The sequence below is a fragment of the Anabrus simplex genome, chromosome 6 (genome assembly GCF_040414725.1).
Source record: "Anabrus simplex isolate iqAnaSimp1 chromosome 6, ASM4041472v1, whole genome shotgun sequence".
Taxonomy (NCBI): domain Eukaryota; kingdom Metazoa; phylum Arthropoda; class Insecta; order Orthoptera; family Tettigoniidae; genus Anabrus; species Anabrus simplex.
The window spans coordinates 167,930,407-167,947,776 of NC_090270.1; the positions used below are offsets into that span (position 1 = coordinate 167,930,407).

At 41.8% G+C, this 17,370-nt stretch overlaps 1 protein-coding gene across 4 annotated transcripts in view; it reads left to right on the forward strand.

Annotated features, from left to right (window-relative positions):
• Positions 1–351: 351 nt before the first annotated feature.
• Positions 352–17,370, forward strand: part of LOC136875615 (uncharacterized) — a 188,412-nt gene continuing 171,393 nt past the window's right edge. For all 4 annotated transcript variants that reach the window (XR_011018419.1, XR_011018420.1, XM_068228086.1 and 1 more), the window contains exons 1-2: positions 352–635; positions 12,070–12,109. The gene's annotated coding sequence lies outside the window, so the exon portion shown is untranslated. The remainder of the gene's footprint in view (positions 636–12,069; positions 12,110–17,370) is intronic.

Consider the following 17,370-nt stretch of genomic DNA (forward strand, 5'->3'; position numbering starts at 1 on the left):
AGTTCATTTGTGCTGTCTTCATACAAGCAGCCCTCGCGGCATTTCGTTCAAATGAACGAAGTCGTTCAAATGAACTAGGTAAAGCTATCTTAGCAACAGCACCAGCGGCGCAAGAGAGATAGTATTCCGTGCTGGAGGTAAGCTAGTACGTAAGATTTACAATAGATGGTGCTTGCTTACGTCTTCGTCCTCCTTTAATATGCTGTATGCTCGTGTGAACGACTCGTTCAAAATATTTGAACGAACTCGAACTAGTTCAAATAAACGAGTCGTTCAAATGAACTAGTTAGTTCATGAACGACCCAACTCTAGCTGTGAGACGTGCAAGCGTAAACATCGAACGCGCTGTTCTGTTGTGTATTGTGAGGTGGAGTATTTCTAGGGGTATTAGTACAAAGTGAAAGAAGACGGTAAGCTTCAACATTAGGAAAAGTATAGTAAAATGTGCATTTCCTGATAAACTAAACAAAACCGGGCCGGCAGAGATTCATGAGTGGATTGAAGCAGTTTTAAAATTCAATGTAGATCAAGTGGAAGCAATACAATTGGACAATTTGGAAACAGCAGTGTACATAAAATTAACCAGCAAACTTCTGAAGGGGTGAATTCTGACTTCAACAGCAAGAAAATCTCAGGTAAAGAATTTCAATGTTTCATTTTGGAAGTAATTATAACATGTGCTGATGTGTACACGAAACTAACACGTAAAATGAATCTTCCTATTGAAATGGTGAATGAACGCGTGGCAACTTATTTCAGTAAATATGGGAAAGTTAGGGAAATTAGTAACGAAAAATGTTCTTCTACATACATATATAATATATACAGATGGTTCATGGTGTGGGTTACTGTAGTCACGTCCTAGTTCACGGTTGAGTGGCCTAGCAAGTGTTACAGGTCGTTACTGGTAATCAATTATTATAGCAATGTGAGAATGTTCAAGAACCAACAAGACGGTGGGAGTGGAATGGACTTATTATAGAACAGGAGACGTGTGCTATGCAAACTACCAAATGTAAAACTTGCCAAAACATATTTTTATCAATAAAACTTTGTTAAAACACACAGTCACGAACTCCACGTTTAGCTTGAGGAGAGCTCAATATACAGTATACTGGTCGAGGTGGGGGACATACCGATTCTGATGATTAAGGATGTAGAGAGGGGCTGAAATCCGTAACGTCAGCGTTAGGCTGCATCCTCAGTGGGTGATTTTTTTTAAATTTTTATAATTTGCTTTACGTCGCACCGGCACAGATAGGTCTTATGGCGACGATGGGACAGGAACTGCCTAGGAGTGGGAAGAAAGCGGTCTGGCTTTAATTAAGGTGCAGCCCCAGCATTTGCCTAATGTGAAAATGGGAAGGTACGGAAAACCATCTTCAGGGCTGCCGACAATGGGGTTCGAACCCATTATCTCCCGAATCAGTTGGTGATTAATATGGCGCGATTGCAAATAGATTACGTCGTAAAGCGGCGAATAGCACGTTCAATGCGGCAAGCGGCGAAGGTGAGTAAAATCGTCGCACCAGGTACTCTTAACTTTGGAGCGTGGGTCGGCGACCTTGGGGCTTTTATCTTAGTGCTGTCACTGGTTCCACTTACTTCTGCTAGGCTGCTCACTTTCGTCTGTCCTATCCGACCTTATCTGATCAACTCCTATTATTTTCCGACCCGACGTCATTACGTTTCCGAGGCCTCGGGAGACTTTCATTTTTACGCCGTTCGTGCCCCTTGTATTTCTTGTACTTCTTTTTCGAAATGACCGACCCCTCCTCTGATTAGAGTTAATAGAGAATGGTTGCTCAGTTGTACTTCCTCGTAAAACAATCACCACCACTACCGGTATGCCACGAACCTGCTACGCTGGCGTAGCAGGGAGAAGAGGTGATACTCCTACGTGGCGCGTCGGTTATGTCCCATTTGCGATCACAGCAAAAGTTGTCCCATTTGCGATCACTCCCATTACAGTGGAAAATAAGAATATGAAGAAAAAACAGTTCGTGTCCCATTTGCGACCACTGTAAAATTATCAGCAGCCTGTCAGGGATTTCCAACGTCCATGCAGCAAGAGCGTACTCCTCACAACCTCTCTCTTGAAGGTTTGTTTTACGTCGCACCGACACAGATAGGTATTATGGCGACAATGGGATAGGAAAGGGCTAGGAGTGGGAAGGAAGTGGCCGTGGCCTTAATTAAGGTACAGCCCAGCATTTGCTTGTTGTGGAAATAGGAAACCACAGAAAACCATCTTCAGGCCTACCGATAATGGGATCTGAACCCACTATTTCCCGAATGTACTCTCATCTTTTCGCCCTATCATTATAACTTAGAATTATAATTTTTTCAACTTATTTTAATCTAAACATTATCTTAACATTAAGTTCTGGAATCTTGTACATCTAATCCGAGCGTATAGACAGAAATTATAATTTTATTTTTATAGGTGAAAGTAGGCTGAGTGGCTGTGCGTTTTAACGCGCTACGGCTATGGAGCCAAGTTCTGCATTCGGGAAACGCGTGGGTTCGAACCCCACCGTCGGCTGTTCTCCGAATGGTTTTCTGTAGTTTAATTTTTCACTTCCAGGTGAATGCCGGTGCAGTTCCTATCCGTAGGCCAGAGCTGTGTCCTCCCACCCCTTCACCATAACACATTTCATGTTCATTAGCTCCTCAACTGAGGTTGTGCCAGGAAGGGCATCCGGCCGTAGAAACATCCCGTATAAATTAATCTCATCTCATCCCGACCCAGTATCAAGAAACGAGACTAAGAGGTAGACATGCATACAGATAGATGAAAGTAGGCTAATTATATTTTGAGCGGCTGCTTACTTAACGTGTCAGTATGAAAAATCGAACAGTTTGAGCATTATTTAAGCAACAATTTAATAGTGGCCCCTACTGTAAAAGAAAGTGTAAATTAACTGTCAAGTTTGAGACGAGCTACAATTGCTTCAAAAAGGTTAGCACGATTGAAGAAGCACAATGTTACAGCAAAATACTTTGTTTTAAAATTGGGAAGTGTAAAATTGAACGGTTTTAATACGCCCATTTTGTCCTACTTCTTAAAACTCATTTAACCACCTTTACATCCACAACCATCTCGTAACTCTAAATAAAAGGTTCATTTGAGTCCTGTTTATTCTGTTAGTCCCGATATTAACGCATCAGTCCCAAACGGTACGTATAAGTAATTTAATGAGTTTCAACATACGATTCGTAAGAATCCTAGTATGTACTGTAGTTTCGCCGGTTACTTGAGGTTTTTTTTTTTTTTTAGTGGCTTTACGTCTCACCGACACAGACAGGTCTTATGGCGACGATGGGATAAGAACTGGCTAGGAGTGGGAAGGAAGCGGCCGTGACCTTAATTAAGGTACAGCCCGAGCATTTGCATGGTGTGAAAATGGGAAACCACGGAAAACCATCTACAGGGCTGCCGACAGTGGGATTCGAACCCACTATCTCCCGGGTGCAAGCTAACAGCTGCGCGCCCCTAACGGCACGGCGATGTCTTCCTGTACCAGTTAGCTCTACGCCCGGCCGCCTTTGCCCCCAGGAATTAACCTGGTACTCATTTTTTGGTGTAGGCTGAGTGAACCTCAGGACCATATGCACCTCCGGAAGTGGAAATCTCGTTTCTTAAATTTTACGACTTCCTGACGGGGATTCGAACCCACGTCCTTCCGGGCGAACCGAGCACGCCTTTACCGCCTCGGCCAGGCAGTCCCTATACCAGTTCTTCAGTAGGGAATTCCCTCACAGCAACCTGTACCTGACTGTTTGTATGTCATTTTAAGAGTCATTGATCGCAAATGGGACAATGCTTAACCCGTCAAAAATAAACTGGTCTTGTATTCTACCTGAGTGATCGCAAATGAGACTGATCGCAAATGGGACGACACCGGCGCGTCCCAGGTGGCGGATAGGGGGGTCCTAACCGGCTTGCCGGCGGACTTGAGGGAAATCAAATACCTCTCGCGGACCAAATACACAACCCCCTGTGGGTGGGGGACGTCGACGAAGAATACACCCACGGTATCCCCTGCCTGTCGTAAGAGGCGACTAAAAGGGGCGACCAAGGGATGATTGTCTTGGAACCATGAAACTACTTGTGATTAGTACCACCACGCGGAGAACATCATGGGTCGCTTTTACTTGCGCGTAGTACCACTATGTTAGGTATCAAATAGGTTTGTGATCACTAGCACACAGGAGCACCGTGCGGTCGGCTTTTGCAGTACCTGTGATTAGTACCACCATATGAGCAGGACCATGGGATGATAGCTACCATGGTTCTGCCTTGCCTGTGATTAGTACCCACTATATGAGGAACACTACGGGATAGTGGAAGGTCCCTGTGGTTAATACTCTTTTGCGTTGCCTGTAAATGGCGCCGCAAAGTGAGAAAAACATAGGTCTGTATTATATGTCGAATTTCATAACCTGTGAGAAGTACAATAATGTGTGGAATACTGCAAGTCTCTGCTACTTTTGATTAGTACCGCAACATGACAAATACCATGGTTCTACGTTCCTAGCGATCAGTACTGTTATGAGGGGCCGATAACTTGGATTTTGGACCCCCTTTAGACTGCAAGCATCATCGTTTCAGTGTTGTGCTATAGCAGCAGTCCCTTGGTCAGTAATCCTATTCTTTTACGTCAGTTTGCGTGAATGTAAAGCATTGCGGGTCGCATCCACTGATTGTTTTAAATTCATGTCTATCCATTCGTTCTTCGTACTCACGCTTTGAATTCTGGTCAGTGGAGAAATTTAGACTATTAATTTGTCATTCCATTTCGTCTCATTTTGTACCATTAGGGGCCGATGACCTTGATGTTAGGCCCCTTTAAACAACAATCATCATCATCACTACCGGTATGACATCATCGGTTGATGCACTAGAGCCGCAGACTTGAGAACAGCTAACAATAGCTCTGGACTCCGACGTAACAACACGTGATGGGAGGTGTCCTTTGAATCGTATCGGTGAGTTCTACAATAGCGATTTGGTGCGAAGTATTCCTCTCTTCTGCAATATATCGTGTCATTTGGACAATCAGTTGCTTCAAAATCACCCAGAAGATATTTGAAAGGATAGAGCGGCTTGTCAGAATTCCAAAACGTGCAAGATCATGTATGCCGAAGTTCAAAAGGCTTGTTGGGAGCTTCTCGAAGTTAAGGCGTCCGAGCGTGCGTTCAAGGGAAGGCGAGCACATCTACAGCTCCAGTGATGCATTAATACGAGGACCAATTCACAAGTCATGGCAACTACTTCTTTTCTCTCGAAGAATGTCCAACACAGGAAATATACTAATTATATTGTGAAAGTGTACGACAAGGACTTTATAAAGTTTGCACCATATGTGGTAGTCTCTGGCAAGGTAGAAGCAGAGGCATGGCTTCTAGAAATCACTGTTATATTTGTTTTAGTCTCATGCTACTTGTATACAATCACTTGTATGTATCGCACAAGCTGCTTAACATCCGTAAAAGTAGTCTCCTAGGTTGTCTGAAAACACCATCGGCTGCATGAGATACCTACCTCACGTCGGAAGGCTTGAACAACGCTTTGTTCGTTGGCAAAGCGTAATAAGATCGAAGTCACAGGGACTATGATCTACGCAGGCTGCTAGACTTCGGGTACTTTCATTACGCACCGCTGTCTTCAGACGACGAACATAAGCCTCCTGATCATGGCGGGAATCATGCACCCATACCCCCATCTGCCGGCAACATTACGAAGTTCATGTAACGCACTTCAAATGTATATTGCCGCATCTTCGAGAAATTAAAAATAGTTACCATGACTTCTGAATCAGCACTCGTATCAAACCCATACTAACGGGACTATTCTTTCAGACAATACCTAGCATGCGGTACGCTAAGTATTCTACACTGCCTGAGAAAAAATTGAAGCACCCAGAAGGAGAGGAGGAAAAGAAATAAAATTTCACGTGTTGAGAGGGTATGGGATGTTATTTTGGTGACAAAATCGAATCAAATTTACAAATAACCTGGAAGTACAAGCCCACACTGCACACCCTTAGGCCTGGATGCATGCTCGGATTCGGTTGGGAAGGGTGCCATAAAGCCGTTGTATCCTCTCTTGAGCCAAGCTGGCCCACAACTTTTACAACTGGTCCTTGATATCCTGGATATTGGCACTGGGACAGAGCGGGTGTCCGAGCTGGTCCCATACATGTTTTATCGGTGACAGGCCTGGGGAACTGGATGGTCTTGGGAGTACCTCAACATCACGCAGACAGTCCACAGAGATATGTACCGTGTGTGGACGCGCATTGTCCTGTTGAAAAATGGCACCACGAGTCTGTCGCATGCGAGATAACACACAACGTAGGATGTCCGTGACGTAGCGTTGTGCCGTCAGAGTTCCCTCAGTCACGAACAGCTGTGACCTGAAGTCATACGCGATGGCTCCTCACACCATGACGCCAGAAGTAACACCGCTGTGCCTCTCCTTAACATTGGAAGAATAGGATCTATCCCCAGGTCGCCACCGTACTTGAAGACGATGGTTATCCGCGGTAGTGCAGAACCGCGATTCATTGCGGAACACAATGCGACACCACTCATCAGCAGTCCATGCTTCGCGGTCATGGCACCACTCCAAACGCAGTTTGTGTTGTGCTGTTAACAGTAGTCTACTCTCCGATATTAATCTACTGTAAAGGGAGTCCTTCCTTCTTTATGGTTCTCTCTCATTTTTATAATCATGTTCACAATTTTCCTCGTCGATATGATCCGATGACTACGCTGGCCCACAACTCTTACAACTGGTCCTTGATATCCTGGATTTTGGCCCTGGGACAGAGCTGGTGTCCAAGCTGGTCCCACACATGTTCTATCGGTGACAGATCTGGGGGTCTGGATGGTCTTGGAAGTACCTCAACATCACGCAGACAGTCCACAGAGATCTTAAGACAATCATGACAAAATCCATTGCCAGTTTTTCTCACATCTGATCTATTTACATATAATAGTTAATGCATAAAATTATTTCAACTGTTTAATAAATGAACACACAATTAGGTAGAGAAAAACACGAACAGAAACTGTCTTTGCAACTTCTTATTGCCTAATGCTCATTAATTATTTGAAGTCTTAGAATATCACAATAGTGCCCATCTGTTGATGACAAAATTAACAAATAACAAATGAATGAATCACACAAACGTATATCACACTTTTATACAGTCCATCTTGATTTTTTTTAAATTACCCTTGGCACTTCCAGCACTTCACACTTACAGAACACTACTTAGCTGCTCTACATGTTCTCCCAATCATCTTTTCCTTTTCGGACATTGAATGCACGTTAAAACATAGTCACTTATCTCGGACATTCTTTCGAGTTCACTGTAAGGCTCAGCACACAGTCGATATAACAACCTAACAGTAACACGACAACACTGTTCAGTTGCGGTGGTTGTAAACTAAATGCAGGGCGGATCACCCATTCGCGTGCGATATATGTGTTTGGACGTCCGATGATACACTTCAACATCTGTTTAAATTTATTCCACGTCAGTCGAATCTTCGCACAAGTTGTAAGTCGGTGTTGGATTGTATCTTTATGTTGACAGAAGTTGCACAAATCCGTCTCCATCATACGAATATGATGAAGTCTGCTGTTTGTCGGTATAATGTCATGGATTATTTTATACCAACTTCCTTTTACTGCGTCTGGAAGTATGCTTGGAGATATTCCTTCATACTCGATTCCAGTTGATTATCATAGCTGCTTTTCGTTTTGTTAGGGGCTAAATACTGTAGAGACAGTATACTGTTATAAACCTTTCCCGTTGAGACATCTGGAGATGTGACGACGTCCCTTGGCATATGACTTAACTCGACTCTCAGTCATCTTGCGTGAGGTGCATGATGATGGATGTCATAATAGGCGGGTGGGTTAATGCGTTGTTGAAGACTGCAGCATCTCGTGAGGAAATTCTTCGATTTATGATCCCCTGCTTTACGAAACAGCTTTAAGTTTCTTGTTAGAAACACGGTTTTTGCTTTCTGTTTAACATCGATTAGTCCCAGCCCACCCTGCGATTGAGGTAAGGTGAGTGTACTTCTGTGAAGTCGTATTAATGATCATTGCCAAATGATCCAACCAACAACCGAAATTATTCGTTTACCAATCATCCTTGGTATGAGAAGGATTTGGCTCAGATCCCATATTTTGCTTAAGCAGTACATATTCACATACATTATTCGTTGTTGCAAGAGGAAAGATCTATACCTAACCTGTCGCATATGCCCTTTACAAAATGCAAACCGTCGGCCCACTCAGTTAAATCAGGTCATTCCCAGAATTTTAGTTTCTTGTGTTAATGTTACACACTCTAGAAGTACCTATTGCACACGGCCCATTTTCCCAATTCACATCGCCTTTGTCTTCTTTGGGTTCAGGTGAGCCCCGGAATATCTCCCGTAATCCTCGATTACTTTGAACAAATGCTTGATATCAATGTTTTGATCTAATATTAGATTAACGTCATCTGCGAAGGCGACAATACCTAGATTACTAGGACTGAAAGTTGCTGTAGATTGCTAAGAAGGGGTTCTATGGAGAGAACAAAGATCAACATAAACAGCGGACACGCTTGTTGTACTTCTCTATGGATGTGGATTGGCTTTGTTAAATAACCATTCATGTTAATCCTTGAAGAGCCACCAGTAAGAATTTTACCCACAAGAGTCGTGAATCGAGTGTCAAAGCCAAGGGCATTTAGTGTTTCACTTATATATTTGTGGTTTACCCTGTCAAATGCGTGGTCAAAATGTAGTGATATTAGAAGTTTCATTTTATTGTTATAATATCCCGAATTAAACATAGAGAATTTATTACACATCTTCATGGTATCGCACCAGACTGCTGTTCGGATGTGGTGTCCTCCATAAACACAGTTAGTCTCTTTTTCACACATTTAGTTAATAGCTTATAGTCAAAATTTAAGAGCGTCATGGACCGAAAGTCAGATAACTTGGTCGGATTTGTCATATTGAGAAGAAGGACCACAAGGCCTTCTTTCGTCTTGTTGATGTTCCTTCCTGTAGTACAAGCATCATTCATTGCTGCAACAATTTCATCTCTAATGATGGACCATAATATAATGTAAAAGGCTCTTCCTAGACCATCGGGGCCAGGAGATTTATTCGGTATTGCCTGCTGGATTTCCACTAAGATGATGTCTTGGGTCAAACTTTCTTGTTCCCTATGCTGAATTCTTCCTCGTAACGTTAACAATTTCATCGTATCCAGGAATGGGAGCAAGGTCTTTGGTTGCCACTTCTTGCAACATAACTAGGCCTATATCCACGTCCTGGTCACGAATAATCTGTTTCAGAAACGACTGTTTACTTGCATTTTGAATACAATTTATATTTAGTGTCATCAGTGTGTATGTTAACAGCATACTCGTGAAAAGATGCATGATTCTTCTCCTAATAAATTCAACGAGGATGGGGAGAGGGACTCTATCGTCTATCTCCTGTAGCCGCGGGTCTCTGCTGTTGTATGGCTTCTGTGTTTTCTCCCTCGAGGGTCGATGTGTTTTTACTTTTGTTTTGCTTTTCGAAATGGCAACTTCTTGGCTTTCTTGATTCCCTGACATCGTCTCTTGTACTTCCATTAAATTCGAGATTTCCGCTTCGATCTCATCGTCCCGTTGCATGCTATTAGTCGTACTGTCTTGAATAACGCTCTTGTTCATTGTTTGAATACCTATGCCCCCTCTCCTGGTTTCTCTAGTGTCTTAGCATTTATTATATTCTCCGCTTTAGTGTTGACAGGTGTGTTTACAATTTCCTGTTCAAGGTTGTGTATTAGAGAAAGTTCTGTTCCGACATGACCTTCATTCTTGTGTTGAGTACTATTGGATCTTTGTTGTTGCTCGTGTTCGTCTTGTGGTGATACCTATATTTGTTGCTGTGTGGATATGTTTTTCGCTGAGGCTGCATGGCTGACTTGTGTTGGCGTTAAGGCATTGGAGTGAGTAAGTGAGTGATCAACTGCGTGTTGTTCTGCAGCCTGTGTTTGTACTGGGGGAGGTTTGTCTTTGTGAGGTATGCTTGTGGGTATAGTATAGAGCGCTAATACAGCGGATGAATCAGTGTGACGTCCCTGTTCGCAATTATATCACTAGGTAATCTGGGCCCTGTTTTGTTGTTCTCGCCTCGCCTAATGGTGCAATCTTGTCTAAAATGATCCGTAGTGTTGCAGTAAAAGCAAGATGTAGGTTGCCCTTCAGATATTACCTGCGCTTTATATCCCTCTATGGCCACGATTGGTGGTATGGCATAGCTCTGATACCACTGTAAATGTTATAGAAGTAGGCTGAAGATCATCTTTCATTTCTGATTTCCCAGACTTTCCTATTCTGGCTAAAAAAATCGGCATTTCTGTTGGTAGGTTCATTATTCTGACCAATTTACTACAAACATCTGCACAAGTTATAACAACATCAGAGAAGGAACCATTAAGTTTTTGTACCTGTGATTTTACGTTTGTAGTTAGCAATATCTTCTCCATCAGTAGTTTACTGGTTAGTTTAATATAGACAGCGGTTTCCAGATTGTCGAGTTGAATGGCTTCCTGTTGATCAAATGTAAGTTGTAAGGTTTGCTGAATCCACTCATGAATTTCTGTTGGCCATGGTTTATTTGTCTTGTCGGTAAATACACATTTTATTGTATTTCTCCTAATGCTATTGGTTGCCATTGTCGCTTTACTTTATTTTACTGGAAAAAATATTAACGCGCCAACGTCACACGCAATGAATGCAGTGTACAGAGAACCGCTCACTGCCCCAGCTCAAACCGGACTTCCAGTTGACACGATTGAACAATATTTCCATGTCAGCAGTGCTCGTCAGACTGCTGCTAGTCTCCGATCAATGGTGCGGGATAACACAGAAAGTTGCGCAAATGTGAAGGGGTTACGATGTGCTTAGTACACAATACGGTGATCCTTCCCTGTGGTGTTCAGATGTGGTCGACCGGAACCTTCACGATGAGTATGCCTGCCCTCACATTCCCAAACAGTCTAATGTCAAGCCACTGTTACATCTGAATGCACCACAAATCTGGACATTGTACTATTCGACCAGCCGGAGACCCACTATTGAGGCCCGTTTCATACTTTTTCAGGTGCTGAGAACGCTGTCCCACACGAGTATGCGGTATCTTCATGTACTTAACAGCGATCACTCAACATCTGACGCTGTTCACGTGCGTTATACACTATACCTTACCAGGTCTAGTAACAACACTAAACACGAGCTACACTAATGCAGTCTGGTGACATTCTGCCTGTCACAAAAAATTGCAACTCTAATTTACATACCCGCCAATGGTGTGTACTAAGTTACATCGACATCCGACCATTTTCTCCATGCTTAAATATTTCTGTCAGGCAGTGCACATTAAAACTTGGGGCTATGACCCCGACGCAACCCCTTTCCATTTTGTTTTATCACACTAACGAGTAACCAGTTATTTTTCGACAAGTCATGCATCAAATACACAGGAAACCTGCTTCAAGAAGAAGATGCATATGCACTTATTTTTGGAGTTATAACTAGATTTGGTGGGCTCCATTTTTATAGGACTTGACAGTTCAGGCAGCGTATTCACTTTCCAGACACAACATTTTGCCTACTTGCTCTACACTTTTAAGAAATACCTGCTCCACTAATAAGCTAGCATAATTATATATAGCCTATTATCATCTGGACGAAAAAAGCTTCTTATTGTGAAATGAGTGAAATCCATTGAATGCTTCCCAAGATGAGTCTCACGTACACACTCACAAATACTTCTCTCTATAATATTAGTACGGACAGTGCTACGAGTTCCTGAAATTCTCGTTATAAATGCGCTTATTTCCACAGTTCTTTCAATATTGTCAGTATGAGTAGAGTCCTATTAGATACAAGAAATTTTACACCATACATTCCAACGCAAACCTCATAGGATAGGAATTTACAGCGAGAGATAGAGAAACAGTTTTTAATTTAGTGATTCGTATCTTTCTAGGTACAGAAGGTATCTACCCACCACAGACAAGAATAATAAGGTAGGTGTGACCAATTATTAAGAACTGAGACCGAATTTTCCTCCGTTTCATCCACTCTCTTCAGAGTCACAATATTTATAAGATGTCTGTTGAGGTCTGTTGGTCTTTCTCTACTTCCAATTACTCTTCCCATGTGGGTGGAGGTGGTAGAATATATTCACAGTATATTATGCCTGTCATAAGAGGCGACTAAAGAAAGGATCCTGCCGGGCTGAGTGGCTCAGACGGTCGAGGCGCTGGCCTTCTGACCCTATCTAGGCAGCTTCGGTCCTAGCTCAGTCCGGTGATATTTGAAGGTGCTCAAATACGTCATCCTCTTGTCGGTAGATGTACCGACATATACAAGAACTCCTGCGGGGCGAAATTCTGGCACCTCGGCCTCTCCGAAAACCGAAAAAGTAGTTAGTGGGACGTAAAGACGATAACATTATTATTATTATTATTATTATTATTATTATTATTATTATTATTATTATTATTATTATTATTATTGTACAGGAGGTACACCCACCCCGCGCATTTAAATGAAGCGCCCTGGAGAATGCCATCTGAAATATAAACCTTGCAACAACTAGTAAAATAAATTTGAACATTTCTCAACAGATGTCGCTACTATAAACTTATGTTGTGCCCTCTAGTGTAAAGATGAACTATTAAAATACTAGATGAATTTTGTACGTTAAGGTTTCCTAAACTGAATTGTTTATACTTTGTTTTCTATCTCTTCCCGCCAACTTAAGAGGTTGGCCAATGAAAAATTATGTAGGCCTACATTTATTTTTCTGCCAATCAAACTTTCTGGTATTTATTTCATTATGCAATGAGAATTGGGGCTGTGTCAGGGCCTTGGCCCAGAGTTTCCCCTCGCCTATAAAAGCAGGTACATTTTCGGACCAGGTTGTCTTAGTGATTGCTCCAGTCTAGAGTGTGTTCGTAACAGAGGCGGGGGCCACCTCATCTATCTTCTTGAGGTCCACCAGCTCAAGGTAATGGCAGTTCCAGTTTAAAATCTGATAGTCTTTCAAAGTTAGATGGAGGGGAAGGTTTCAAATCCTTAGTAATGTAACTTTATTTTCTAAAATGTAAATATCAAACTTTAAATGTAAAATTCAAGCAAGCTGAATTAACTTAACCGGAATCAGGGAATAGAGAGTGAGGTACGCTCTCGCGTTCTCTCTCAACTTGATTTTGAGGTGACTATTACTTTTTAACCTTTTCTATCTTGTAATTTCTGTAATTTAAATATTTTTCTCCATCTAGTCACCTCCGTAGTATAACCGGAATCAGGGAATAGAGAGTGAGTTACCCTCTCGTGTTCTCTCTCAACTTGATTTTGAGGTGACTGCTTTTGAAACTTTTTTAACTTGTAATTTCTGTAACTTAAATTTTTTCTCCATCTAGTCACCTCCGTAGTATAGGCTTAGCCTCTGTAACGTCGGGTCATAAGCCCAAATAGGGTTTTATGCATTTATGTAAATTTTAAGGAGCGCAAGTGCTCGCCCCCTAACCATTTTGGTTTTTGGGCCAATAACTCTTACCTTTTGTTTTTACCGAAGGCCTTGTAGAATGGGTACATGTTACCCCTGTTAAACTCCATTTCGTTCATTTCAGGTTAAATATACCAGACTGTTGAACATATAAAACAGTGAATACTGTTTAATTTTGTTAAATGTAGGTTGTGCCTTTGACAGGCCTGGAAAGTGTGTATTTTCCGAAATAGATTACTAAGTGTAAACTTGTAGAGCAAGGATGCTCTTACTAGTGGTGTGAAAGAAATTGGGCGATCCGTCTCCTTAATGGAATGCGCTCAAGAAACATTTGTAAATTAGGAGCTTCAAGCTCAGATTGTTAATTGTCGATTTGTTGATTATTCTGATTTTTCCAACAATGTACCTAAGCTAACGAGCTAGTTCTGTACCTGAATTGTTGCTCTCTTAGCAAAGTGTAAAATTTAAAATTTGAAAAGAAAAAAGAAGAGAAAGAAATATAGCTCTAATTTTAAAGTTTTAAATTAATCTTCTGACTGTCTTATATCCACCCATTTATGCCCGCACCTTCTTTCACCTGTGTGATCCACACTAACACGGTAACGATTATTATTATTATTATTATTATTATTATTATTATTATTATTATTATTATTATTATTATTATTATTATTATTATTATTATAATATACGTACATCATCATTATAGACCGTTATGCCTTTCAGCTGCCTGCTGTTATTTCTTGATGGATACAGTACTTTTGCATCCATCTCTTGGCACAGGCCAGAGTAAAGTGTAGCTTCCACTGAAGTCCCAGTCAACATCCATGGCTGTGACAATATGGAAGTTGCTGGGGTATGGGTAGTGCTGAGTAATGACATTCAGAGCATGACTAGTGCATCTGAGTGTTATGAAAGGTGCTGGTCATAGGGTCAGTCGTGCTGCAATAGTACTTTCTGATCCAGTGAGGAAAGCAATGGCAAACTACCTCACTCCTCATCTTGCCTAGTACGCCTCATTTTGGTGCTGCCATTGGTTTTTGGGGTTTCCTTATAACCGCATAACCTTGGATGGTGCTATTTGAGGATCCAACCAGCCTCTGGGCTGATGACCTAACAGACAGACATGCCTTTCAGCGTTCAGTCTACAAGTCTCTGCGAATTTACTAAACGTCGCCAAAATCCTCTATTTGCAACTAGTGCTGTGGCTTCATTTAGTTCTACACCTCTTATCTTTAAATCGTTAGAAACTGAGTCTACCATCGTCACCTTGGTCTCCCTCTACTTCTCTTACCCTCCATAACAGAGTCCATTATTTTCCTAAGTAACCTATTCTCTTCTATTCACCTATCATGACCCCACCACCGAAGCCGGTTTATGCGTACAGCTTCATCCATCAAGTTCATTCCTAACTTAGTGCTTATCTCCTCATTCCGAGTATCCTCCTGCCATTGTTCCCACCTGTTTGTACCACCTATCATTCTCGCTGCTTTCGTGTCCCTTATTTCTAACTTATGAATAAGATATCCTGAGTCCACCCAGTTTTCGCTCCCGTAAAGAAAAAATGGTCTGAAAACAGACCGATGTAAAGATAGTTTCTTCCGGGAGGTGACTTCCTTCTTACAGAATACTGTTGATCGCAACTGCGAGCTCACTGCATTAGCCTGCATTAGCTTTACTGAACCTTGATTCAATCTTACTACTATATTTCCATCCTGGGAGAGCACTCATCCTAAATACTTGAAATTAACTACCTTTTCCAGCTTTGTATCACCAATCTGGCATTCAATCCTCTTGGATTTCTTACCTACTGATATCAATTTAGTTTTCGAAAGGCTAGTTTTCATACCATACTCATTGCACCTCTTTTACAGCAGGCTTTCGGCACAATCTGCCATTAAGACTAAGCCGTCAGCATAGGCTAGACTGCTTACTACATTTCCACCTAACTGAATCCCTCCCTGCCACTTTATACCTTTCAGCAGATGATGCGCGTAACCTACGAACAACAAAGGTGAAAGATTACAGCCTTGTCTAACCCCTGTAAGTACCCTAAACCAAGAACTCATTCTACCATCAATTCTCACAGCAGCCCAATTGTCAACATAAAAGCCTTTGATTGATTTATAATAATCTCCCCTTAATCCCATAGTTCCCCAGTATGGCAGACATATTTTCCCTCGGTACCCTGTCATATGCTTTCTCTAGACCTACGAAACATAAACATAACTATCTATTCCTCTCGTGGGATTTTTCAATTACCTGGCACATACTGAAAATCTAATCCTGACAGCCACTCTGTGGTCTGAAACCACACTGGTTTTCATCTAACTTTCTCTCAACCACTGATCGCACCCTCCCTTCAAAGATGCTAGTGAATACTTTGCCTGGTATACTAATCAATGAGATACCTCGATAGTTGTTGCAATCCTTCCTGTTTCCTTGCTTATAGATAGGTGCATTTTCTGCTTTTGTCCAATCTGAAGGTACCTTACCAATACTCCATGCTAATCTTATTACTCTATGAAGCCATTTCATCCCGGCCTTCACACTATGCTTCACCATTTCAGGTCTAATTTCATCTATTCCTGCTGCTTTCTGACAGTGGAGATTATTTACCATCCTTTCCACTTCCTCAAGCATAATTTCACCAACATCATTTTCCTCCTCCTCATGAGCTTGGTTGTTCGCAACACCACCAGGAACATTTCCTTTTACGTTGTGAAGATGTTCAAACTATTCCCTCCACCTCTCCAGTGATTCCCTGGGATCTATTATGAATTCACCTGAATTACCCAAAACACTGTTCATTTCCTTTTTCCATCCCTTCCTAAGATTATTTATTACTGTCCAGAAATGTTTCCTGCTTCTTGACCTAGTCTTTCCAGGTTATTACCAAAATCTCTCCACGACTTCTTTTCGGATTCAACAGCTATTTGCTTTGCTCTGTTTCTTTCATCTTCGTACATTTCCCTGTCTGCATTAATATTAGAAAGGATCCTGGAAGGCTCTCGTGCCACTAGCTGAATCTGCTATTGCTTCCTCTTACTTGTGGCAGGCTCCTCGCTTTCATCTTTCCTATCTGATCCCTCTTGGTCTTGGATGTAGACATTTTCTAAGACAAGTAATTTGAAATTCTGCTGTATACTCCGTTGATGTACGGTATAAAATGTCTGTAGTTTCAGAACTATACTTGGACTCGTGAGCGTTACAAAAACAAGTTTTAAAATTGAAATCATTTCTAAACAATATATGCGACGACATTGTTCAGCATCTCGTTTTGAAGAGAGGATGAATATACCCAGCAAGCAGAATCTGACGTCGGTAAGAGGTAATGGGGTGAAGCAATATTGCCGCCATCTTGAAGCATTAAAACAGTCGTAATGAACGGCTAACAATTAGATTAACTCTGGACTCTGGCGTGGAATATTCATGTCCTGCCTGACACCCACCATATTTGGAGGGATGTATTTTGCTATCTCGTGTCTACTTCGAACTAAAGGTTCATTCCTCTACCAACTCTCGGCCGCAGTCTTATCAAAAAATGAAGTTTATTATTGTAACCTTCATGAACGTGCATTTTGCCGATATTTCTTTCCTTCATCTTAAAGCTTTCAGTGGACTTCCATCGTACAAAACTGATCTGTATCTCCCTTATATTAAAATAAAAACTAATCTTGCATTCATCTCGATCATCTCGAACTAGCTCCAGTTTCCCCCGGTGCGGTGAATGAGCGCTCTCCATTTACTCCTGTCCATGTAAGTGTTTTCTTC